The sequence below is a fragment of the Leuciscus leuciscus genome (assembly GCF_965113295.1).
Source record: "Leuciscus leuciscus genome assembly, chromosome: 9".
Lineage (NCBI taxonomy): Eukaryota > Metazoa > Chordata > Actinopteri > Cypriniformes > Leuciscidae > Leuciscus > Leuciscus leuciscus.
In genome coordinates this window covers 26,049,589-26,076,536 of record NC_138733.1, presented here as the reverse complement: position 1 = coordinate 26,076,536, position 26,948 = coordinate 26,049,589, and the positions used below count along the sequence as shown (strand labels likewise).

At 40.6% G+C, this 26,948-nt stretch overlaps 1 pseudogene across 1 annotated transcript; it reads left to right on the top strand.

Moving 5' to 3' along the window:
• On the top strand, nucleotides 1-26,948 carry LOC309505809 (annotated as a pseudogene). Its single transcript, XR_014211630.1, has 31 exons — nucleotides 1-165; nucleotides 234-360; nucleotides 538-653; nucleotides 777-950; nucleotides 1,137-1,334; nucleotides 1,451-1,646; nucleotides 1,739-1,881; nucleotides 2,027-2,156; nucleotides 2,249-2,326; nucleotides 2,418-2,618; nucleotides 4,479-4,596; nucleotides 4,725-4,797; nucleotides 4,894-5,033; nucleotides 6,257-6,617; nucleotides 6,670-7,058; nucleotides 7,203-7,523; nucleotides 7,824-7,994; nucleotides 11,407-12,321; nucleotides 12,391-12,430; nucleotides 12,546-12,635; nucleotides 12,860-12,935; nucleotides 13,087-13,219; nucleotides 13,320-13,424; nucleotides 13,503-13,612; nucleotides 14,181-14,236; nucleotides 14,461-14,648; nucleotides 17,705-17,860; nucleotides 18,265-18,324; nucleotides 18,419-18,505; nucleotides 26,509-26,635; nucleotides 26,761-26,948. The product of XR_014211630.1 is annotated as an uncharacterized misc_RNA (transcript).

Here is a 26,948-nt window from a genome sequence, read left to right as displayed (position 1 = left end):
ATGGCCAGAATCGACTCGATACGTGCAGGAGACAGTTGTGCCCGCATCGTGACCGAGTCCCACACTACTCCTAAATATGTCGTCCTTTGGACAGGAGTGAGCACGCTCTTTTTCGCGTTGAGCCTCAGCCCCAACCTCATGTCGCCATTTCCTGATACTGAGCTAGTATCAACCAGTCGTCTATATAAATGCACAAAGAGCATTTTATTTGTTTATATTCTTCTGTTATGTAGGTAGAGGATGGCACTACAAATACAGAAGTACTCACTGAGGTCTTAAAGACAGCGTCAAAAAATAACACTCAAGGCCATATAGAGGGATATTATCTTTATATTGCAGTCTCGGTTTTGGAAAAAGTAAGTGAGTAATAAATGGAAAGTAGCCTAATGATTAGATCAGGAAATGTATGTAATAAAATCAATTCTAGTTATCACAAGTGCAAAATTATATTGATTGTCTTATTATACACCAGTCATCTTATTCAGTTATTTTATTTCATATCATATCACAATGAATATTTTGTCTTATTTTATGCAGGTGGCAATCTAGAGGAAGCAGAAAGTTCTTCTGTGAAGATTGTGACATCACCATATGTTGTTGATCTGTCAAAAACCAAGACATATTTCACCCCGGGTGGCATGTTTTCCATTTTGGTATGTGGCCTAAACTCAAATATGTTATTTTTATCCCTCTCTGGCTTTAAAATGTATGTTAGTATCACACCTGCATACACAAATAAATTAAATTATTTTTTGATTACTATATTTCTTTTGAAGGCTACTGCAACATATCCAGATGGCCAAAGAGTCCCAAACTTGAAATTTACAGCCACTGTTAGAATAAAAGGATCACCAGAGCAGATTCTGAGCAATGAGGGCTGGGGAAATGAAATGGGAGATGTAGCCATGTCCTTTCAAATACCACCACAGGCTAAGAATTTAGCTATAACGGTGAGATTTCACATGATATTTGATATATCTTTATTACGATTCCAAAGTGGCCACAATATACAATGACCTTGTTTTAATCTGCTGTCAACAACAGTATGAACCTTTTGTGTATCCTTGTGGCTTTGTTATTGACCAATCAACATCCAGGACTGGGACTGTCCATTTAATATGGTCCTTATTTTGCAGGTTTTTGCCGAGGGGAGAGACCAGGAGGTAATTCATAGTGATAAAAAGATGACAGCCAGTGCAATAAAAGCTGAAGAACACAGCTATCTTAGTTTGGAAGTGGAGCAACAGTTCCTACAGCCTGGAGAAGACTTAAAAGCCACATTACGGGACATTACACCTCAGGGTTCAGGAAAACCAACTTTCTTTTATTTTATGGTAAGACTAAGAACAATCAGCTTGGTTGTCATTTTTTGAATAGGTCTTTACCAGATAAGCTTTATCTTCAATCTAATGTCTTCCATCATTTAAAAAATAAATAATTCCCCAAACAGGTTTGGAGTAAAAGACGAATTGTGCAGGTGGGGAGGGTGCCAAGAACTGAAATCACAACAATCAATGTGAACTTCAATGTGGAAATGGTGCCTTCTTTTCGCCTGGTCGCCTACTATTTTACAGGCCTTACACCAAAAGGAAAAATAGTGGCTGACTCTGTGTGGGTCGATTTGTAAAGATGTCTGCAAAGGCAAGGTACAGCAGAGACGATTTATCATTCAGAATCTAAATATGGTGAAATATTGGTTTAGAAGCGAGTGTTTCCACATACCGTTTTGTTTGTATAGGTAGAAATTGATCCAATGGCTGTGATAAAACCTGCAACTGAGTTTAAGGTGACGTCAGAACAGATCCAAAGGCCAAGGTGGCTCTTGCCGCAGTGGACTCAGCTGTTTACATTCTGAACAAAAACAAACTAAGCCTTCAAAAGGTAATGCATTTGGGATTATGTGCTGTACATTATGTACAAAATCAAAACTGGAGTTTTGTGGATATCTAGTAAGCTATGCTAGTGTACTCCTAAAAGTACTGCATGTACCTTTTTAGTATTGCCGCTCATTGTTTTTTTCCCACAGATGTTTGAATATATGAACTTGTATGACTTGGCCTGCTCTGTCGGAGGAGGAGAGGACTCCAGTGCTGTTCTGCAGAGAGCTGGGCTAACTTTCATTTGTAACTGTGATCTGGAAACCCCTTTACCCACACGTAAAATACCTGCTGACAATCTATTTTGTGAATTATTATTCAAGAACCATAAGAGCATGAAAGAGTGATCAACACAGTTTTTTACTTCTCAGAGCATAAGTGTTACAACTCTAAACCTGACCCTCGCATCAGGAGAGCAGCGGATTATGTTGCAAAATACAATGCAGTCGGTAAGATGCAAAACAACAGTTTGACAACCCTTGATCATTCCTCACATGATTTGTCTTTTAATCAAATGTCAATTGATAATATCATCAACAGTCAACAGCTATAAGAACAATGACAGGAAATGTTGTCTTGATGGTGTAAGGCCAAGCAAACTGCATACGTCCTGTGATGAGCGTCTCAAAAGAGTAAAAGCATCGGACAGCTCTCGTAAGGCTTTTAAACAATGCTGCGAAGCTGCAAATGAGAGGAGGAAGAAGGAGAAATTTGAGAGGAGAAAAACCAGCCTTGGAAGAGGTACAATTTGTCTTGCATAACTTCTTGGAAGGGTTTTCTTCAGCGGTGGTAAAAGTACTCAAAAGTTATACTCGAGTAAAAGTATATATACCTAAATAAAAAATGACTCCAGTAAAAGTAGAACGTCCTCCATTCAAACATCACTTGAGTAAAAGTGCAAAATACAATACAAAATACAAGGTAAGACTGTTTTAGAATATCACTGAGGAAGAACCACCTCTTTAAGTTGAAATATCTTCAAAACACACCATTAAGCTACACAGAATACTATTCAAAGTTGTAAAAGCTTCTGTTCAGCTTTAGCAGAAGCTGATTTTCAAAATTGCGAGTCCATCCTGGACTATGGGGGCTAAATAACAATCCTGCTATACTAAACAGCCTCTTACACACCACTGAGACAAGAAGGGGTGTGTTTAACCTGATGTACAACTTGCAGTTCACGAGTTCACACTTACATACTTACATACAACTAGAGGAAATAAAGTTTAATGCGTATTTGGCGTGCTGTCCGGGGGGAGGGCTCCGAGCTTGGAGTTCGGCTCGAACCCAGAGTACTCCCCCCGTATGTAAATGGTTAGGACTAGAAGTGTGGAGAAGGGGTGATGGAGGGATGCTGCTAAACTGTCAATGGATTGAGGTGAGACCGCTGAATGTATATATGCACCTTTTATCGTTTATTGCTGAGTGCTCTCCACTCGTGTTAATTATCTGAACGTGCTCCTCCCGAACTTTGTTAATAAAACATCATATGGAGGGAAAGGTATTCAGCAGACTGGTGTTGTCAGCGGTTTAATCACACGCAACCCCAAGTCTGCCACCGTTAGCTATCAATATGCGTTAGCTAACTTGACTAACATTCGCTATCTGTTTACAAGTCACGTTTCAATATGAAATCACTTGGCTAACAATAGTAACAACATTAACGTCAACTCACCTCAACATGTTTTCTCAGATTTGAGGGTGAAGTTTTGAATTCTGAAATTCAATTCACCCATGGCAGGCAAAAAAGACATTTCAGCCGATAAGAATCTCCCTTGACTTCAGTGAATTCTAACATATCCTTGTGATATGGCCATGGGGGATCCCTGTCGGGAATCTTGGGATTATTGCTGACAGCGAAAGCTGTACCTTCACCAGTTTCAGCGGTCATCTTCCACTTCGCAATGGCGAACTGACTGCTGCGTGAGCGTATGCTGGCAAAGCAGCATTCTTTTTTTCAAAAGAAAACCAAGTTTTTCATTGGTTTGGAAAGCCAGTGTAATAAATACTTGGAGCGGGCATGGGGAAATCGGAGTAAAAAGTAAACTTTGTCTTTAATATTGTAGTGGAGTAAGAGTGAAAGTAGATGCAAATAAAAAATACTCAAGTAAAGTACAGATCCCCGAGAAAAATACTTAAGTAAAGTACTTACCACCACTGGTTTTCTTAGATTAAAACCACATATATTGCACAATTCTACAGTGTTTTGACTTTCTAAATCAAACCAAACAAAGAGATGAGTGAGCAGTGAAGTCAGTTTAGTTTATTATTTTATAATAATATTGTTTTTTTATTATTAGTGTTAATATCCTTAATAATAATAATAATAATAATAATGTTAAAATATTATCTATATCAGTGGCTTCACTGCCACTATAGTTTAAAAATATAGTATAGTCAAATATAGTATAAATGTTACTGAGTAGTGAAGTCAGTAAGTATATAATCATAATTATTATAATTATTATTACAATATTGTCAATATTAATACTAAATTGGTTGCTTACACTTATATACAATCAATTTAAATGATAAAATTTATTAAAATATAAAAAAGTATATAGAAGCTGAAATCTACTCTTTTTCTGTCTGTCACTGTAGTCACTGACGACACACTGGACGAAACTGTTATTAATGAGGATGCAATCTACCTTCGTAAATATTTCCCACGGTCATGGATGTGGACAGTCATTGAATCAGATAGGACTGGCATTATCAGGTTACCAATTCATCAGATAAATAAATAAATAATATGAGTTTGACTATATATAATGATGAATAGAATAAATCACCTCTAACATAATGTTTTTATATGTAAATACTTTTTTGTCTTTTGTAAACTTAAAGGCATGATGCAGTTGCTTCTGATTCTCTATAACCACTTGGGAAATGCAGGCTGTGGGCATTTCTTCCACAAAAGGTTGCTATTTACTTAAAATCTGCCATTTGGTGTGCTATTTAGATGCTGATTATTTTCCAAAAGGTGTTTATTATTATTATTATTATTATTATTTAGGATTCTGCATTGCAGAGCCAAAACCCCTGAAGGTCTTCCAAGATTTCTTTTTGTCTGTCAACCTACCTTACTCTGTGAAGAGAAATGAACCGCTTCAAGTTAAAGTTGTTGTGTACAATTACAAGCAAGAGAGTTTACAGGTAAATTTAATTCATCTTTATTTCAGGTGCTATTCTTTTTAACCAGCAAACAGTGCATGTGCCTGAAAAATTATTAGTATGACAAACAAGATTAAAATCCAGTATCCATTATGAGATGCCTTTAGATGACAAAAAATTTATTAAATATTCTACTAGGTGATAAGCTATGAGCAGGGCCATAACTAAGGTATCCAGGTTGTTGCTGGGGGCTCTCCTTGGTGGAAAATGTGTCCCCCACAATTTTAATCGGGTTCTTCCTCCTCGATTGAAGTACGAGTCAGTACGATTTAAAAAAAAAATGTCTTTGATAAAAGTCTCTTATGCTTACCAAGGCTGCATTTATTTGATCAAATATACTGTTTTCTATTTGAATATGTTATTAAATATAATTTATTCATGTGATGGCAAAACTGAATTTTCAGCATCTTTACTCTAGTCTTCCGTGTCACATGATCCTTTAGAAATCATTCAGATATGCTGATTTGCTGCTCAAGAAACATTCATTATAATTATCAATGTTGAAAACTTAATATTTTTGTTAAAACTTTGATATATATATATATTTTTAGGATTATTTGATGAATAGAAAGTTTGAAAAACAGTGTTTATTTGAAATATAATCTTTTGTAACATTAAAAATGCCTTTACTGTCACTTTTCTTAAGTGTAATGGATCCTTTTTTAATAAAATTATTAATTTCTTAAATCGTACTGACCCCAAACTTTTGAACAGTATTGTATATATCATATATTTGCAAATATATGCGAAACAAGAGTTTTTGTTGGGCCCACCATTATACAAAACTATTAAAATACCTGACAAATGTTAGGATGTTGAAACATCGTATATATTTAAACCACATTGTGGCGAGGGGGGCGTGGTTCCGCGAGATCTGTAGCGGGAGAGAGAGAAGGGAGACAAGCGGCGCTTAAGTAGGTCAAGTGCAAATGACGAACACCTGTGTCTTGTTGCAGTAATCGGCGTGGAGAGACCGGATATAAGCCGACGGGGAGTGAGAGAGAGGGAGACAGGAGGATTGAGGACTCGTACGCAGCATGACAGTGGCAAGAGAAAGCTGTTGACAGCGGGAAGAGTTCACGTGAACCAGAGAAAGCTGATGCAGCGGGAAGAGCTTGTGTGAACTGTCAATACATTTTCTGTGCTGTAGTAAAAACCTACGGTGATGCACCTTTTGTTTATTTTTCTTTTACTTTAAATAAAAGTGCCGTACGAGTTCCAGTCACGCTGACCCTGTCTTCTTCCTTCACACCCACACTGAGCCTCATCACACTGGTGCCGAAACCCGGGAAGGAAGAAGAGGGCCCGCCGCCATCATGCAGTCACCGCCAGGGCCGCCATTTGCAGATGTTATACAATCGCTCGCGAGTCTGCATCGAGAACATCATGAAGCACTGCTGGCCTTGAGGGAAGACCAGGAGCGATGGTTCCACGCACTCATCCAGGCCCAGCAGGTAGACCGCAAGCAGTTCCGGAGCTGGATTGACCGGGAGGTTCCGGCTACTAAAACTGACCAGCCTGCTCACGTGCCTCTCAATAAGATGGGTCCGCAGGATGACCCCCGAGGCATTCCTCGACCTGTTTGATAGGTCTGCTGAGACATGTGGGTGGGCTAAAGCGGACTGGTTCATTCCTCTGCTCTCCGGAGAGGCGCAGGTGGCCGCACAGCAGTTACCAGTCCGGAACCTCCTGGTCTATGAAGACCTGAAGCGCACCATCCTTCAGCAGGTCGGCCCGAGTCCTGAACAACACCGCCAGAGGTTCAGGTCCCTGGACCTTGGAGAGACCGGCCGACCCTTCGTGATGGCGCAACTGCTCAGGGACTCATGCCGTAGATGGCTGATGGCCGGGGGAAGCGACGTGGACGCCATCATTGACAAGGGGGTTCTGGAGCAGTTTGTGACGCGGCTGCTGAAGAAGACCGCGCAGTGGGTCCAGTGCCACCGTCCCGCGTCGCTGAACCAGGCCATCCAACTGGCGGAGGACCAGATGGTGGCGTGCCCCGTGGTCAGCGAACCCCTCCCAGCAGCTTCTCTCTCTCTCTCTCTCTCTCTCTCTCTCTCTCTCTCTCTCTCTCTCTCTCTCTCTCTCTCTCTCTCTCTCTCTCTTCCCTTGTGTCTTTCCCCTCTCCCCCTCTAAACCGGTCCCGAGGGGGTCTCCCACCCCGACCAGCACCCTGATGGTGGTCTGGGCCACCGGCGGAGCTGCCCACCAGTTCCAGAGCTCCGACTAGGGGGGTGGCCCTCATCTGTCACCTCCACAGCACCTCCTGTACCTCCGCTCTCTCCACGCCGGTTCCTTGACCCGCTTCCTGCCACTAAGGCAGCGGGGAAGCCTGGGCCGGCCTGTTGGCGCTGCGGGGATCTGGGTCATTTTATAGATCGTTGCCTGGTGATGGAGGTGGGGACAATGATCCGGGTCCCGGACGCGCCGCAGGCTGCCCCCGATCAAGCTGGCCTTTACCAGATACCTGTGAGTATCAAGGGGGGTACGTATCAGGCTTTAGTGGATTCAGGATGTAACCAAACCTTGATTCATCAAAGTCTGATTCAACCGGGGGCATTGGATAAGAGCCGCATGGTTAAGGTTCGGTGTGTGCATGGGGACGTGGTGAATTATCCCGTAATGTCAGTGGCTATTCAATTTCGGGGACAAAAGCATAAGGTAGAGGTGGCGGTTAGCCCGCACCTCCATCATCTGCTGATTTTGGGTACCAGTTGGCCAGACTTTAGCATATTATTGGGATGTTTATGTGCGGATGTCTCTTGAAAGAAAGAACAGCAGGGGAAGGGGGCGGTTGCTCAGGTGGGAGAAGCTGAGCCAGGACCAATGGGAGATGGGCCAGAGGAGTGGAGTGTTCTTGAAAGGAGAGTCCTCTCAGAGCATGATGATTTTCCTCTGGAACAATCCCAGGATGAAACGCTCCAACATGCCTTTGAACAGGTCCGTTCCATCGACGGGCAGCTTCTCCAACCAGATCGACCGCTTTCTTATCCTTATTTCGCTATTTTAAAAGAGAAGTTGTATCGCGTGACCCAAGACACTCAGTCAAAAGAAGATATAACCCAGTTGTTAACCCTCTGAGGTCGAGAAACGCGCCGACGCGTTTTGCTGGATTTTTTTCACATAGCAGCAACATAAACTTAAATTACTCCGTCATTTATGGTTATACAGAAAAAAGAAATATAAAAAAAGAATCTGTGATATTTCTACTTTTGTATGTGTCCACTTACAATCAAATCAAAACATTGTGCTTTTGTAAAATAAAGAAAATAAACAGGGTGTGCGTTCTGCCTCTCCGTCGCGGTGAACTTTTTTTTCTTGAGCACGTCTATAAACTGAAACATAACTCAGCGAATACTTCTCACACATTTATGAGCCATATACCTTTATACACATTTAAGTGTGTACTTTTAAATGATCGGATTCAAACTGAAAACAAATATTCTCTGTTTAAGTAATTTGTATAAAACCAACAGGATGTCCAGTATCTCAAACGCTTGCTAATTACTTTTTAATTCGACACGCCCACTCGCGCAAAAGAGATTCACATGCAAATCTCCACATGGGACGCGAACGCCCTCGTTACCTCAAACACAAAACACCAAAACACTTCACAAGTCTCTGCTTTTCGTCGAGTTTGGAAGACACGTCTGAGCTTACATTGGATTTAACTCAGAAGAAGAAGAACGCGATTTGAAGACAAGAAAGATGTAAGGTAAGAAATTCTTACTTATTAGTTTATGGTATTGTTGCATAAACTTCACATTGCAGTTGAACTGTTGCTAGATATATGGTGAATATTATACTATTTAGACCCGTGTTTACTGTTAAATACTATTTGTGGATATCTGCTCAAACATAGATATGTATAACCATAATGTTTAATATTTTTGAGCGCGATCGCGTTTGAATGTAGGCTATCATATTTTGGAGCGCGCTGTGGGTTTGAGTATCATATTTTGGAGCGCGCTGTGGGTTTTAATGTATCATATTTTGGAGCGCGATTGCGTTTGAAAGGAAAAATGCACCAAACATTAGGCTTTATGTTTTTACTATTATCTCATTTCATATCATCATAACGAATGGAAACATTTGAAGTAACATATGATAATCAATATATTTTTCTCTAGCGTAGTTGTTCTTGAAATCTTTTGGAAGATTTAATTTATTGTTATTATTATTTTATGCAGCACTGCGTAGCCTATGCCTACAAGGCCTATATTCATGTTCATTATATATTGTTGGAAACGTGTGTGTGTGTGTGTATTCTGTGAATTTTAAAAAGAAATTTTAACCAGAAAAATCTAAAATCTATTCCCAAAATCGTGCAGCCCTATAGTTTCTCTTGATATCAGTATGTTCACAGTTTTTTTCTTTTTTTTTTTCTTTCAGGGACCAGATGCAACTGAGTCCTGCTGACTTCAACATTCACATGAGTCTCTGTACATGAACATGGTAAAGTGAAAATCAAACACCTTGGAAATGAAAGGTATGTTTTTAGGAATGGCACAAAGGTCTCTGTCTTTGGATCATTGTTTTCAATGTGCTCTTTTGTCATTTGTATTTTTGGATTGTGTTGTGTTGTAAATAAATCCAAACAATCTAAAAGCCATTCTTTTTTAAATCTCCTCATTCTTTGTGCAAGGTTGCTCTGAATGACAGGGCCTGATCGCTCCTAATAGGGCAGTTAGGGGAGTGTCTTTGTCTTTCTCAGGTGTTAAAAGCTTACATATTCATGAGATGATCACGCCCCTTCGCATATGGCTTTGTCACACAAAACACGTCTTAGAAATTTTAAATCAATATATTGTCTTATCTGAATGAGCAGTCAGGGTGATTTTCACATAGTTTTGGAGCAAATATTCTAGGCTATGTCATACAATTTTCAAAAGTCTTGTGAAGAAATAATCAGTATGGGTTTCATGGCCTTATTTCAGAGAGAATTTTTTTTTGTATTTTCACAAACCACGCATAAATGTCATTATCTCAAAACTACAAACTTTTACATACATGCTGCTGATATATTATTGTAGCAGAGTTTGTGCTAAATACAGTGTAATTAGACTTTAGCCATGAAAATGTCACTAGTAACAGAAAAAAACACAAATGTCAGAGCATGTCAGACCACCTCCAGGGCCCAGAAAACAGCTCAGACCTCAGAGGGTTAATACCAAAAAGCCGTCGGGAAATGCTTTTTCAGGCGGCTCATTGTAATCCAATGGCCGGACATTTGGGACAAACAGCAACACTTAATCGTCTAATGACCCGATTTTTTTTGGCCGGGCATTCATGAGAACGTGCGCAGGTGGTGCGCGTCTTGTCGGGAATGTCAGTTGGTAAATCCACCGGCCACCCCAAAAGCACCATTGTGCCCTCTCCCTCTTATGCAGGTCCCCTTCGAACAAACTGGCATGGACCTCATCGGGCCATTAGAACGATCAGCACGAGGGCATCGCTTTGCATTAGTTCTGGTGGATTATGCAACGCGATACCCAGAGGCAGTGCCGCTACGCTCTATTTCCACGAAGAGTTTCAGTTAATCTCCCGGTTGGGAATCCCGAAAGAGATTCTCACCGATCAAGACACAGCGTTTATGTCACGAACTATTCGCGAACTTTACGAATTGTTGGGCATTAAATCGATTCGCACCAGCGTCTATCACCCACAAACAGACGGGCTGGTGGAACGATTTAATTGCACGTTGAAAACCATGATTCGTAAGTTTGTTCAAGAAGATGCCAAAAATTGGGACAAGAGGTTAGAACCCCTCTTGTTCGCTGTGCACGAGGTCCCACAAGCCTCCACAGGGTTTTCCCCTTTCGAGCTTCTCTACGGGCGCCAACCCCGCGGGGTGTTGGACGTCCTTAGAGAGACTTGGGAGGAGGGACCTTCGAACAGCAAAAAACGAAATTTAGTACGCACTGGATCTGAGAACAAAACTCCACACGTTGGGGCGGCTCTCTATGGAGAATTTGTTACAGGCCCAGGACAAACAAAGCCGGCTGTATAACAGGGGAACTAAACTGCGTGAATTTGCACCGGGAGATAAAGTGCTTGTATTGCTCCCCACTTCTAGCTCTAAATTGCTCGCAAAGTGGCAAGGACCCTTTGAGGTCACACGTCGTGTTGGGGATCTCAATTATGAGGTGGTTCGAACAGACAGGAACGGGGCACATCAGGTTTATCATCTCAATCTCCTCAAAAAATGGAGTGAGTCAGTGATGCTGGCGACGGTGGTGAGCGGAGAGGAAGATCTCGGGCCGGAGGCGAACACAAAAAAATCATCCTTCGCGCTGGCCCCAGGGGAGATCACCTCTCACCCTCCCAGCTCACTGACGTGGCTAAATTGCAGGCAGATTTTGCCGATGTGTTCTCGCCCCTGCCTGGCCGAACAGACCTTATTCAGCACCATATTGAGACAGAACCGGGCGTGGTAGTGCACAGCCGGCCATATCGCCTGCCTGAACATAAGAAAAAGGTAGTTCAGAGCGAATTGGAGGCAATGCTAGATATGGGAGTAATAGAAGAATCCAGCAGTGATTGGGCGAGCCCGATAGTTTTAGTACCTAAAACGGATGGCTCGATTCGGTTCTGTGTGGATTATCGCAAGGTGAACGCTGTGTCAAAGTTCGACGCATATCCAATGCCACGGGTTGACGAATTGCTTGATCGGCTGGGTACTGCTCGATTTTATTCAACACTGGATTTAACAAAAGGATATTGGCAGATCACCTTATCTCCTTTATCTAAAGAAAAAACAGCCTTCACAACGCCGTTTGGATTACACCAATCTGTGACGCTTCCTTTCGGGTTGTTCGGGGCTCCGGCCACCTTTCAGCGTCTCATGGACAAAATTCTCCGGCCGCATGCTGCATATGCCGCTGCTTACTTGGATGACATCATCATCTATAGTAACGACTGGCAGCATCATATGCAGCATTTGCGGGCTGTCCTGAGATCGCTGAGAGGGGCTGAACTAACGGCCAACCCGAAGAAGTGTGCGATTGGGCGGGTGGAGGTCAGGTATCTGGGCTTTCACTTGGGTCGCGGACAGGTGCGTCCCCAAATTGACAAGACGGCAGCAGTTGCAACCTGTCCAAGTCCCAAGACCAAAAAGGAGGTGAGGCAGTTCCTGGGGCTGGCGGGATATTATAGAAGGTTTGTACCTAATTATTCTGACCTCACCAGCCCGCTGACTGACCTCACTAAAAAGGAAGCACCAGATCTGGTCCAGTGGATGGAACCGTGCCAGCAGGCTTTCACCCAGGTTAAGGCTTCCCTGTGTGGCGGGCCGCTCTTATATTCTCCTGACTTTTCTCTCCCCTTTTTGTTGCAGACTGACGCATCGGACAGGGGGCTTGGGCGGTGCGGTGGGGGTATGTGGCGAGGGGGGCGTGGTTCCGCGAGGTCTGTAGTGGGAGAGAGAGAAGGGAGACGAGTGGCACGTAAGTAGGTCAAGTGCAAATGACGAACACCTGTGTCTTGTTGCAGTAATCGGCGTGGAGAGACTGGATATAAGCCGACACGGAGTGAGAGAGAGGGAGAGAGGAGGACTGAGGACTCGTACACAGCGTGACAGTGGCAAGAGAAAGCTGTTGACAGCGGGAATAGTTTACATGAACCAGAGAAAGCTGATGCAGCGGGAAGAGCTTGTGTGAACTGTCAGTTAATTTTCTGTGCTGTAGTAAAAACCTACGGTGAACGTGCAGTGGCGCACCTTTTGTTTATTTTTCTTTTACTTTAAATAAAAGAGCACTGAGCCTCATCACACACATACATCTTTGTTTTAACTTCTTATGTACCAGGTTACAGCACAGTCCTCACACACAAGAAAACTGATGGCTCTTACGGAGCCTTTCTGCAGACTCCCAGCAGTATTTGGTATAGCATGACACTAGCAATGCCAAGAATGCTTAAAATGTATTTTTATATTAACTACAAGAAATCCACACATAATTTAAGATTTTGTTTTTGAGATATATTAGCACAAAAGTGTTTTTCATTTTTTTTATTCTATCCAACCTTCCTGTAGGCTTACTGCATATATTGCCAAGGAGCTGACGGAGTCCCGGGACATTATCAATGTGAATGACTTATATATTCAGGATGCCATGTCTTATCTAATTTCCAAACAGAAGGCATGGGATGATCCCAAATCACCTAAATGACAGAGGAATGAAGGTACAGCTAAAAGGGTATATTTATTTTATTTATCAATATTGTATTGCTAACATTGACTGAAAATAGACAAATATTTGTCCCCAGGGAGGAATTGAAAAGGCGAAAGATGATGTTCCCCTAACTGCTTTTCTCCTTATATCAATGAACCATGCTTTGAAAGTCTACGAGCTGGGAAGTGATTCAGAACTGGTAACATATTAACTCAAGTGACATCAATTCAATTCATTAACTACTGAATAAACAAAACAAACCTCTGTTTATTTCCAGCGAGCAGCTATTGATAAAGCAAAGTCTTATCTAGACGGGCAGTTGGATGCTTTGGAGAGTCCTTATTCGCTTGCCATCACAGCTTATGCCTTGACCTTGCATGACCATCAGCAGCCATGTCACCCTGTAGCCCAAGACTGGTTGCCCACTGAAGCTAAGCAGGGCTGAGCCTGGTTAGTACCTGGATGGGAGACCTCCTGAGAAAACCAGGTTGCTGCTGGAAGAGGTGTTAGTGAGGCCAGTAGGGGGCGCTCCCCCTGTGGTCTGTGTGGGTCCTAACGCCCCAGTATAGTGACGGGGACACTATACTGTTAAAGAGCACCGTCCTTCGGATGAGACGTTAAACCGAGGCCCTGACTCTCTGTGGTCATTAAAAATCCCAGGATGTCTTTCGAAAGAGTAGGGGTGTAACCCCGGCATCCTGGCCAAATTTGCCCAGTGGCCTCTGTCCATCATGGCCTCCTAATCATCCCCATATACTGATTGGCTTCATCACTGTCTCCTCTCCACCAGTAAGCTGGTGTGTGGTGGGCGTTCTGGCGCAATATGGTTGCCGTCGCATCATCCAGGTGGATGCTGCACATTGGTGGTGGTTGAGGAGATTCCCCCTTCTATGTTAAGTGCTTTGAGTGCTGAGAAAAGCGCTATATAAATGTAATGAATTATTATTAATTATCAAAGTGCAGAAGCCCGGCGAGTGCAGCAGAAGCTAAAAGACATTGCTAATTGTGACAGCATTCAGTAATTAAATTATTACCAGCAATTTTACATCTTGAATTCTTTCTCTTAGAACATAATTCACGTAACATAGCAGAAGATATTCTCAAAAACTGCATGTCTATACACATAAAATATTTAATAAATAAAGAATCACCAAAAAAAATTGGTCACAGTTTTTTTTAGCTCATTTGTCATATTATCCAATCCATGCATCATATTTTCTCTCCTTTCTGCACAGAAAAGTGTTTTCGGAATGACAAAGGTGGCAGAGGCGAATCAGTGGGTAAAGCTGCGGCTGAATCTGTGGAGACCACAGCATATGCTCTACTCAGTATGCTGTCAGTGAGTGACATGAAGACTGCTAAACTCGCTGCAAATTGGCTGACAGAGCAGCGCAAATATGGTGGTGGATTCCAGTCCACACAGGTGGGTTGCGGAATTTTATTAACTCTTTCCCCGCCAGCATTTTCTATTTATTTTTTTAAGTTGCCAGCCACTGCAAGCATTTTTGATCATTTTCACAAAAGTGTCATGGCCCCCAGAATATTTTGTTGTATGAATAGGCCTATCTGAACATGCAATATATCAAAAGAAAGAACAGACCCTCAGCTTTTAAACAAATAAACAAACAAAAAAACGTTTTAATTAACACTTCAGTGTGGGTACGTTTTAAAAAAAAAAAGCAACATTTTGAGAAAAAGCTGAGAAAATAGTGTTTTGTCAAAGACTAAATCCAGATCAGATTCAGAACGATGATCAAAATGATGGAGTAGGAAAAAAGGGTGAACAAATTGCAACAGAATCAAACTCAACTGATTTTGTATCCTCCATATGTCCTGAGTAAGGAAAAAAAAAAAAGCCCAGAAGAATCCCATTAGGGGAAAGTTCCCGAAAAAGACCCAAATATATCCTATTCATACGCCTATTCATTATTTTTCTCACATGAATAGGGTAAAAAATTTAACCTTTAGATATCACCATGAAAATTACTGAGTTGATTACTTATATCAAGACAAACAAAAAATGTATTACAAGTTTTTTTTAATTGTTTGTTAACATGGACAAACGGTGCATAATCTAATTACAGATGTGCTAATTTGCATAAATACCACAACAAATCTAAACATTGGGTACAGCGTTTTTTAAAACATTCAGAGATTCAGTCAGTCATTAATTCAAGGTCCACTCAACTGTCACCTTTCAACTGTCACTAAGCTGTCCCTCAGGTAAGAAAAATTTCCTTTTGTTTTTCCTACATGGATTATTCATTAATATACATTAATAAAACATACCTGGTGATCAGCTACAATTTATTGGGAACATCTGGATGTGTGTTGAGCTGTTGTACGACTATTTTTGGTGAAACGATGTCAAGTTTAGGATTAGCGAATAGTTTCATTAGATAGCTAACACGGCTAGCAGCAGCAAATAACTTGTTAGCTGTCTTGAGATTAATCGACTTGAATTACATACATGGCAGTGTAATGCCTACAATAATCCATATATCCATATCTTAAGTACGGGATAATGTTAATGAATGATAGGGTTGGGTAACGAAACCCGGTACCGACATGGAACCAGTATCTATGTATGTATGTAACCGGACCGAATCAAAACTCAAAACAGTTGAGAGTTGACAGTTGAGTGGACCTTGAATTAATTACTGACTGAATCTCTGAATGTTTTAAAAACGCTGTACCCAATGTTTAGATCTGTTGTGGTATTTATGCAAATTAGCACATCTGTAAATAGATTATACACCGTTTGTCCATGTTAACAAACAATAAAAAAAAACTTGTAATACATTTTTTGTTTGTCTTGATATAAGTAATCAACTCAGTAATTTTCATGGTGATTTCTAAAGGTTACATTTTTTACCCTATTCATGTGAGAAAAATAATGAATAGGCGTATGAATAGGATATATTTGGGTATTTTTCTGAACTTTCCCCTAATGGGATTTTTCTGGGCTTATTTTTCCTTACTCAGGACATATTGAGGATACAAAATCAGTTGAGTTTGATTCTGTTGCAATTAAAACGCCTGGACTACAAAGCTTGCACAGTCCTATAGCTCGTCCTGGGTCTACATTTCATTCATTAGCATTAGGCAGTTTTGATTTATATGCTGTTGATCGCATTATTTTACATATGCATATGATTAGCTTACATATGACAACGCATGTTTCTGCATTTTCTTCTCATGTGTTTTGATTAGGAGATTCAGCAGTCTTTCAGAAGATGCCATAGCACCCCCTACCGTATAACAGTGCAAAAACGCGGAAGCGTTTTCTCACAAATTATTGAAATTTTCGTCAATGGCGGGGAAAGAGTTAACTATAAAATGTTGAAATGTTACTTTACTCCTAATTCTTAATAGGCTAATTCCTTATAAAACAATATCTAAAAAGTGTTGTAATGCTGTTTTTAGAATTTTTTTTTTTTTTTTTTACTGTTTGATAGCCTGATATACCTACCATTTAAACATTTTTGGAAGAAATTAATACTACTACTACTAATAATAATAATAATAATTAATACTAATAATAATTTATCAAGGATGCATTGAATTTATCATAAGTGACAGTAAATACATTTATTATGTTAAAAAATATTTATATTTCAAATAAATGCTGTTCTTTTGAGCTTTCTATTCAAAGAAAGAAAGAAAAAATCTGTTTCCACAAAAGTGACATGTTTTTAACATTTATATTAATTATTATAATAATAAAAAAAGTTTATTAAGCATCAAATCAGAATATTAGAATAATTTCTGAAGGATCATGTGACAAAGACTGGAGTCGTTCTTTAGTTTTGCTACCACAAGAATACTGTAAAAAAAAAAATATATATATATTTTAAAATAGAAAACAGTTATTTTAAATTATAATATTAATTTTTTTTTACTGTATTTATGATTAAATAAACGGAGCCTAGGTGAGCATAAGAGTCTTCTTTCAAAAACAAACAAACAAAAACAGCCTTACTGACCCTAAACCTTTGAACAGTAGTGTACCTTTTATTCATTTGTCTGATGGTAACATATCCTTAATACACAATCACACACATTGCATTGGATTGTGAGCAAGGACTGTTTCTTACTAAGTTAAAATCTCACTCATAAAATAACTTTGTGTACTCAAATGTGAAACAGCAGTGAGGCATAATAATAAAAAGATATGTTGCAGGTTGAAATACACTAAAGAGTGCTCCATGAACTAAAGAGTTTTTTACCATTATTACCATTATGACCTTGCCTTGAACGACAGTAGGCAACAAACCTCAAGTTGCTGCACAAGTTGTTTTTAAAAAGGTTGCATTTTTTTTTAAATGACAAGACACATAATGTGAAAATTATAGGCCCAAGACCAAGTGATTTTTGGCACATTAGCGTTTTTAAAACTTGTCAGCTTCATTTCTTCCATCTTTTGTGTTGGTTTTCTAGATTGCATTAAATCTTGTTTTTTTAAAAATATATACATAGGATACAGTCGTGGCCCTTGAGGCTCTGACGAAATACAGCAAACTGAGCAACGATATAGGAGACCTGAATCTGAGGGTGGAAATGTGCCTTGAAAATGGCAACAAGCAAGATTTACACTTGACCAAATATAATGCGCTCACCGCAGAAGCTGTTAAGGTAAGAAAGATTACTTAAAACAGTAATGGTACTATTCCTAAAGGGTGACTAATTTATCTTCAGCAGATATATGCATATACTTTACATTTAAAAATAGTGATGACTCATTTGTACTGTCCAAATGTTCTTTTCTTTCTTGAACAAATAAGCCCTTCCCACTAATTCCATATTCAAGCGACTAGAAAGTAGGTTCATGGCTTTGGTGCAACTAATTTAAAAAAGGAACAAACGTTTTGAAATGTTGAAACATCCAGTTTCAATGGGGGAATATATACAGAGTGCAGAAAACTCAAGTGATTTTATTGGTCTTTAAATATGTGGTAAAGTATGCGGTCTTTAAATATGTGATAAAGTATGCCATAACAAGTAAAAAACCCTCACTATATGTGCACTTGTTTACACAGGTCAGAAATGCTGGTAAAGTTACCCTAAATGTTACGGGAACGGGACGTGGAACATTAGCAGTAAGATTTATTTATTTTTCCCCCCAATTTACATTATTGATGATCTATGATGTTTCAGTTAATGCTATTTTAAATGACTTTTTGCTCATTACAGGTTGTGCAGACATGCCTATGAAGAAGGATGAAACATACTGTGATCTTTTTCACCTTAGTGTTACAGTGGAAGGAGAGCTGGAATACAGTACGTAACATATAATGCGACAGCCACTGTTGTTGTAGGTCACTCTGAATAAGAAATTAAATTTGAATTGTGTGTATATTATTATAATTTTCTTTAAGTATAAATGTTTTATTCAACCAGACAGGATGTTAAAAACTATACATTAAATAAAAGTTGCACATATCTGTTTGGGTGAGGGTGACCTCAGGTGGCGAGGAGGAGTAGTTACAAACGTCATCTAATAATAATTTAGACTAGGTATCATAAGACTTTAAGTCAATATGCTCTTCTCTAGAAATGTACAATAAGGAAGAAACGTTAGATGATTATTATAACTACGAAGCCGAGGAGGATCAAAAAGCTGTGCCCATGAGCAGCATAGAATGGTTTGATCTTTTGAAACATTGCCAACCCACATTCACAGTAACCTTATACAAAAGAATAAATTGAATAAGATAGAATAAAAAAAGAATTTTCATTACTGTAAAAAAAAGTGTAGTATTTATTCATCATTGTAGTATGTTATATTTACCTAATGTATGCTGATAAAAAAAAATAATAAAAAAAAATCATAGTTGCATCTGTTATATTTACCTAATTTATTCTGATTTAAAACAAATACTACTATGAAAACAACAGTTTTTTTTTTTTTTTTTTTAAATCAGTATAAATTATGTAAGGGATGATGTACATCCAGCCGGTGGTTCTCTCAGAATAACCCCCAACAGGGTGATGAGGATCTTAATCAGCCTGAAGGGGGTTATTTTGAGAACAACCGGCTGGATGTACATTATCCCGCTTATTACACGGCTACTTGCGACATAATAATTAAATAATTAGACACGAAATATTGGTCTGAGTTGAAATATTTTATTTAGTCTTTAAACGCAAAGCTTCGCTGAGAGAGCCGTTGCAGCGCAGCAAGATCAAACTAAACGGACATTTAAGGAATGGGGTATACAGTCATACCACTTATTACATAGCATTTCGCCACATAAATAATTATGGGGATTAGATATATTGATTTTTAGATTAAACTGTTTTAAAATCGATACTGTTAATCGATAAAAAAAATCGATAAATCGATAAACTGTTTTATTTTACAATACAATAGTCACAAAATGGCAGCAGCTGCATTTGTATGAAACAAGAGAGAGCGAGTCCACAATACTGGATGGCATAATTAAATAACTGTACACAAAATATTTATTTTGTTTCAATATTTTATTAGCTCACCAAACACAAAACATCCACAAAGAAAAAACGTTCCTTGCGCTGCTGACTTCAGGAATCCGGATGAGGCTGCGTTCCCTTTCGAGAGGTCTCTCCTATTGCGCAAGTAGCTCCTTTTGCGTAAGGGAAAACTCCTTTTCTCGAGAATATTGAAGCCATTTTTTTAAAACGCAATGTAGCAGCACAGCACACACAGATGAGCGGCGAGCACGGTCATTGGCTGTGCTGCGGCAACTGCACGAACCTATGATGAGGCGGCTCAGACGCATAGTCCAATCAGGGCAATTCGCGCCCTGACACGTCAGAGATCCCCCTCGCATCCGCCATGATGGGCGTGGCCAGAGGCTATAAATTGAGCCCATCGTCCGTCAGAGTCTTTAGATCTAATCTCCTTCAGCGAACCACCACTTCGCTGAACCTCTGGATTATTAAGCCTTCGCCGCCGTTGAAGAGCACCCAGTGGAACCAGCCCCTGCTTGACAGGCCTGAGGACGCCGGCTTCCTTCGCCGCCTTCTACCGCTGTTTCTGCTGAGCCAATCCGGCGCGCCGTATCCTTTTTGCTTGTGTTCGCTGCTGCGACACATTACTAAAAGAGAATTTCCAGGGAGCGTTGTTGCAAATGCCTCGCACCAACTGCGCCTCGTGCAGAGGCCCTCTCGTCGGAGGAGATCGCCACATCCTCTGCGCTTCCTGCCTGGGCCGGGACCATGCAGAAGCTGCATTCGCCAAGGGCGGCTGCCCTGAGTGCGACGTGATGGATCTCCCTACACTGCGGGCTCGCCTTGCCGTCTTCACCGAGGACGATCCCGCCACTTCCGCTCTCTCTCTACCTTTGCTCGAGCCGTGCAAGAAAAAGCGCCGTTCGCAAAGGATGCCTGAGCGGACAGAGACCAGCGATTTCACGCCGGCCCAGTCCCCACGTGCCTCGCTCTCTCTGGATGATTCCCCCTCGCCAGTCCAGTTCACGCAGGCGGACCAGCGCCCCTCTATGCGAGCGGCAGGTCTCGTCTCCTTCGGAGAGTTGGACGACAAGGAGGACAGAGATGACAGCCTTTCTCTCGCTGCATCGAACGATTGGACGGGCTCTACTTCCGGCCCGATACCGTCCACCCAGGCCAGCGCAAGGGCGAACATGGACACTGAGATCGTCCATGTTCTCTCCAGGGCCGTCGAAGACCTCAGGATCGATTGGTCTTCCCCGCAAGAGCCTGCACGCAGCAGGTTAGATGAGTGGTTCCTGCAGGTGTGCCGGCAGGCCCCTCAGCAGAGACCCGCCCCGTTCTTCCCGGAGGTTCACGACGAGCTCACTAAGTCATGGAAGGCGCTCAACACACCTGACATTTCTAAATCCAGGGTCCAATCCTGCTGGTTACCGATACGACCCTCTGTTGATCTGCGCATGCGTCGCGTCTGAACGCGTTGTTTGTGTTTGGAGCTCTATCGATTTGATTCATAATCCGTGAATTTTTTTCTCTTTAAACTCACTTACAACGAACATTTTCTACTTTTCCTCACTGAGAAGCACTGCTGCTCAAACCTCATAGTTACAACGCGGACTGTTGAGCAGACACGTCTCAAGCCGATTTGTGACCCAACACCGGTTTTCACCTGTGGGTCACGGCTGAGCGCGTCTTCTTTACACTCACTTACAAACGAACATTTTCTCGCCTATCGTGCGTCTACATTACACCCGTACCACTAAAAGACGGATTATATCCAAGACTTCAGTCATAAATTAGTATTAATATTGATAGCATCACTGGTAGCGTCGTTGCTAACTTACTGTCCATCTGTTAAAATGGCGAATATATCAGATGTATGTTGTCTACCTTTTGGTGCAGGTGAGGACACATTCGAGCTGCACGCAGTGCAGTCTGAGCTGGAAGCTGTAGAGAAGCAGATCCGCGACCTTTTAGAGAAACAAGCCGAGCTGAGAGACCGGCGTTTAGCTCTTGAATCAGCACGCGCCGATGCGTCGATTAGAGACCGGCGTTTAGCTCTTGAAACATCACGCGCCGATGCACACAAATCAGTGACTAACATTAGTAATCCGCTGACCCCGACCTCGTCTACTCCGTGCGTTTCTCAGCATTGTTCCCGAGCGCTCAGGTCACGATCAGCCATGGTTTCGTTCACTCCGGCTCCGACACACCACCACGAGGCCTGGGTGGTTCCGCAGCGGAAGACGCGAGCCAGGACCAGAGCAAGAATCTCTCCGTCACTCCCGGTTTTCGAGATCTCCACCCAGAACCGCTTCTCCCCTCTTCGCGAAACGGAACGCGATGCTGTCATCATCGGCGATACCATCGTCCGGCACGTCCACACTACGTTAGGTAAAAGTAAGGTGCACAGTCACTGCTTTCCTGGTGCTCGTGTTTTCGATATCGCTGCGCGGGTACCCGAGATGTTGAACGGTGACGAGCGTGTCGGAGCCGTCGTGTTGCACGCAGGAGTGAACGATATGAGGCTGCAGCAGACGGAGGTTCTGAAGAAAGACTTCAGGAGCCTGATCGAAACGGTACGCAGCACATCGCCTGAAATAACGATCATTGTGTCTGGACCGCTTCCCACGTACCGACAAGGGCATGAAAAGTTCAGTAGATTATTCGCTCTGAATGGTTAATGTCATGGTGCAATGAGCAGAAACTGCTCTTTGTAAATAATTGGAATCTGTTTTGGGAGCGTCCTAGGCTCTTCCGCGCTGATGGCTTACACCCAAGTAGAATCGGAGCAGATCTTCTGTCTGATAACATCTCCAAGATGTTAAATACCATTTGACTAGTAACCAAAAGCAGTGGTGGAATGTAACGAAGTACAAATACTTCGTTACTTTACTTAAGTACATTTTTCACGTATCTGTACTTGGAAATATTATAAGGAAACATGGAATTAGTTTCCATTGTTATGCCGATGACACTCAAATATATATTTCATCACGGCCGGATGAAAACGCTAAATTATCCAAATTGACAGAGTGTGTTAAAGATATAAAAGATTGGATGACGCGTCATTTTCTTTTATTAAATCCAGACAAGACAGAGGTAATACTTATCGGTTCAAAAAAACGCCCACAAAACCTCGCACAATACAACTTTAACATCATAGGATGTCCTGTTACTTTATCCTCTACAGTAAAAGACCTGGGTGTTATACTAGATTGCAACCTGTCTTTTGAAAATCATATTTCATATGTTACAAAAACAGCCTTTTTCCACCTTAGAAACATTGCTAAGCTACATAATATGCTATCAGTTTCTGATGCAGAAAAGTTAGTTCATGCATTCATGACCTCGAGACTAGATTACTGTAATGCTTTATTAGCTGGTTGTCCTGCATCCTCAATAAACAAGATACAGTTAGTCCAAAAATGCCACCGCTATAGTTCTTACTAGATCAAGAAAATATGATCATATAACACCGATTTTATCATCACTGCATTGGTTACCTATAAAGTTCTGTATTAATTACAAGGTATTGCTACTGACTTATAAAGCCCTAAACGGCTTAGCTCCAGTCTATTTAACGGATCTTCTATCGCCCTATTATCCATCGCGCTCTTTAAGATCACTAATTCAAGGCTTTTGGTCATACCTAGGATATCCAGAACCAACAAAGGAGGGACAGCATTTTCACATTTGGCTCCAAAACTCTGGAATAGTCTTCCTGATACTGTTCGTTGCTCAGACTCGCTCTCCCAGTTTAAAACTAGTTTAAATTCGCATCTCTTCAGCCAGGCATTCATATAATATTTTTAATCTTACAGTTCAAACTACAATCCGGCCTCTAGCTCATAAATGCCAGAGGAGAACTGGCCCCCGACTGAGCCTGGGTTCTCCCAAGGTTTTTTTTCTCCATTGGGTCACCTGATGGAGTTTTAGGACACCATTAGGTCACTTGATGGAGTTTTTCGGTTCCTTGCCACTGTTGCCTTTGGCTTGCTCAGGTGGGGATATTTTGGGGATATTTAATTTAATTTTATCAATCAATAAATTCCACTAGAAACAAACCTTGTTGTATTATTTTAATTTAATACTGTGAAGCTGCTTTGATACAATCTGTATTGTGAAAAGCGCTATACAAATATACTTGACTTGACTTGACTTGACTTAAATTCGAGGCTTTTGGTCATACCTAGGATATCCAGATCCACCAAAGGAGGGAGAGCATTTTCACATTTAGCTCCAAAACTCTGGAATAGCCTTCCTGATACTGTTCGTTGCTCAGACTCGCTCTCCCAGTTTAAAACTAGATTAAAGACGCATCTCTTCAACCAGGCATCAATATAATATTTTTAATCTTACAGTTCAAACTACAATCCGGCCTCTAGTTCATAAATGCCAGAGGAGAACTGGCCCCTGACTGAGCCTGGGTTCTCCCAAGGTTTTTTTTCTCCATTAGGTCACCTGATGGAGTTTTAGGACACCATTAGGTCACTTGATGGAGTTTTTCGGTTCCTTGCCACTGTTGCCTTTGGCTTGCTCATTTGGGGATATTTTTGGGGATATTTAATTTAATTTTATCAATCAATAAATTCAACTAGAAACAAACCTTGTTGTATTATTTTAATTTAATACCGTGAAGCTGCTTTGATACAATCTGTATTGTGAAAAGCGCTATACAAATATACTTGACTTGACTTGACTTGACTTGACCTACTGTAATGTAAGCAGATTTTGCTTATCAGACTGTCCAGCATATAGGGAATCATATACATTGATAAATCACAATGACTTTTATTTAACATGTTATATCAATTTTCATATTTTATCACAATTTTCTTCACATCTTTTTTTGCACACTTGTGGTGTGACATTTTTGAAAAGCACAAATACTCTGTGTAGTCTCACAATTAATATATATAAATGTCTGTCAGATCAGAGTTATTTTATAATTATTTATGTACTATATAGTTATGATTAATATTGTGAATTAGCTTTTATTTTTAGATTTTCCATTTTCATTGTAATTTTAGTTTAGGTTTTTTTTTATTTTTTATGTAGTTTTGTAATTTTTTATTAGTTTTTGAGTTTTTTTATATTTCAATTTAGCTTTAATTGATTTTTGTTTAAATTTTAGTTATTTTAGTACTATTTATAGTACTCACCATTTATTTATGCATGCATGCTTTATTCCAATGTCAAAAAAATAGTACGTTACGTTAGTAACCGAGATGTTATCTGTTTTGAGCGGTTGTTATCTGGGAATAACATAACACTGGATGGCACTATTGACCAATCAGAATCAAGGATTCCACAAAGCCTTGTAATAAGTAAATATAACAAATACTATATGAATACAATTATTTTTCAGTTTACCTATTTTATGCTGATTTAAATAGAAAAACAATTGTATTCCTAATAGTATTTATTATAATAGTATTTATACATAATTTATGTTGATTTAAATATAATAAATACTACCAAGAATATAATTGTTAATATGGCAATTTCCCAACTGCAGATGTGGAGTTTAAAGAGGGAGAGACAGAGCACATTCATACTATAATTTTGTGTTAAAGGTCCCATGACATGAAATTTTCACTTTCTGAGGTTTTTTAACATTAATATGAGTTCCCCTAGCCTGTATATGGTCCCCAAGTTTCTAGAAATTTCAATCGGTGTAAATCGAGCTTTTGCTATCTTTCTCTGCCTTTGAGAAAATGGAGGCTCAAACGCGCTGATCTTGAATCTCCTCCTTATGACGTCATAAGGAGGAAATGTTACCTCCCCTGTCTCTGCTTTGCCCGCCCAGAGAATATATTTTCCGCCCATGAGAAAATGAGCTAGGAAGTAGGAACGCGCGCGCGCGCGATTTTAGTTTGTCCACGAGAGATATCATGGCTTTTGAGCGAGCGAAGCATAACAATTGTTCAATAATTGGATGTACAAATGAACACCGAAGGGTTAATACAGAGCTGGGCTTGCTGAACGTCTGAAACTAAAGTCTGGATCAGTACCAACTCTCTTTGGCTCAGCTACACACCTCGGACAAGTAAGTCAACTAATGATATATAAGTGTGTTGCTTTACTGTTTATGGTTACCTAGATTGTTACACGTAGAATCTGGCTGTAACATTAGCTATGCAGTTTATGTGTGTGAATACACACACTGTAACGCGAGTGTTGTACACGTCTTTGCTATTTGGATAACCGTTTTCCTGTTGGTTATATGGCGCGCGCGATATCCGCATTTCAAGATCGCAGAGCTTGATGTAATTGTAATAAGATAAATACAGACGTTACAGATCTCTCATGAAAAGGCAACAGTAGGTTAGCGTTAGCTACATGATAATAACTGTAAACCATCCGAATAAAGTACCGTATCCAGACATAATATTTTAAACTAACCATTCGGAAACGTCCTGCTGGAGCCGCTGAGTTGCAACTTCTTCATTCGTTGCTTCTCCATCTGGATCAGATTCTGGGTCAAACTGAAATGCTTGAAAGACTGCGTGTCTTCGTGACATTGCTATATCCAATGTAAACATGCACGCCACGGTACCGTTGCGCAAGATGGTCAAGGCCACACCCACCCTCCACCTTGCACCGCCTTTCTCCTCCTCATTATCATTTAAGGCTACAGACACCGAAATGGCCTGTCTGAAGGAAGCTCATTCTGGGACTGGCTTGTAGTGGCTATAATTCTGCACCGAGGCTGAATTTTTGGAAAGAGATTTCAGATACAGTACTAGGGACCACTAAGGCCTATATTAAAGCCTACAAAAAGTAGCATGTCATGGGACCTTTAAATTAAGTTTAGTTCAAAGTAATGTGCATGTTATTCCCTTTAGGTGAGTGATCCAGTGCCAGCAGAGTTCAGTCTTAACACACAGATGCTCCTACTTTCAAAGAGGACTCTCTGGTTGTCAGACGGCTCCATGGGCTTTGGTCAGGAGAGTGATACTGCTTTCTCAGAGGGTAAAATGCTAAAAACAACATTTTATTCATATATGTGATTTGATCCTGTGACCAAAGTAAAGATTATGAGAACTGAAGTATGACACCTACAGTATCACTAATTCAGGGCTGTTGCATTTCTCTAGGAGATATCATCTACGGCCGTGTAATGATAGATCCTGTTCAGAATCTTGGAGACTCGTTCATCTGTAACATCGAGAAGGTGTTCCTTTGCACAGGGGCGGATGGGTACATCCCAAAGTACAACCCTGACAACTTTGAGTACGGCTGCTTAGCTGATTCACCATCTCTTTTGTACCGATTCAAGATCATT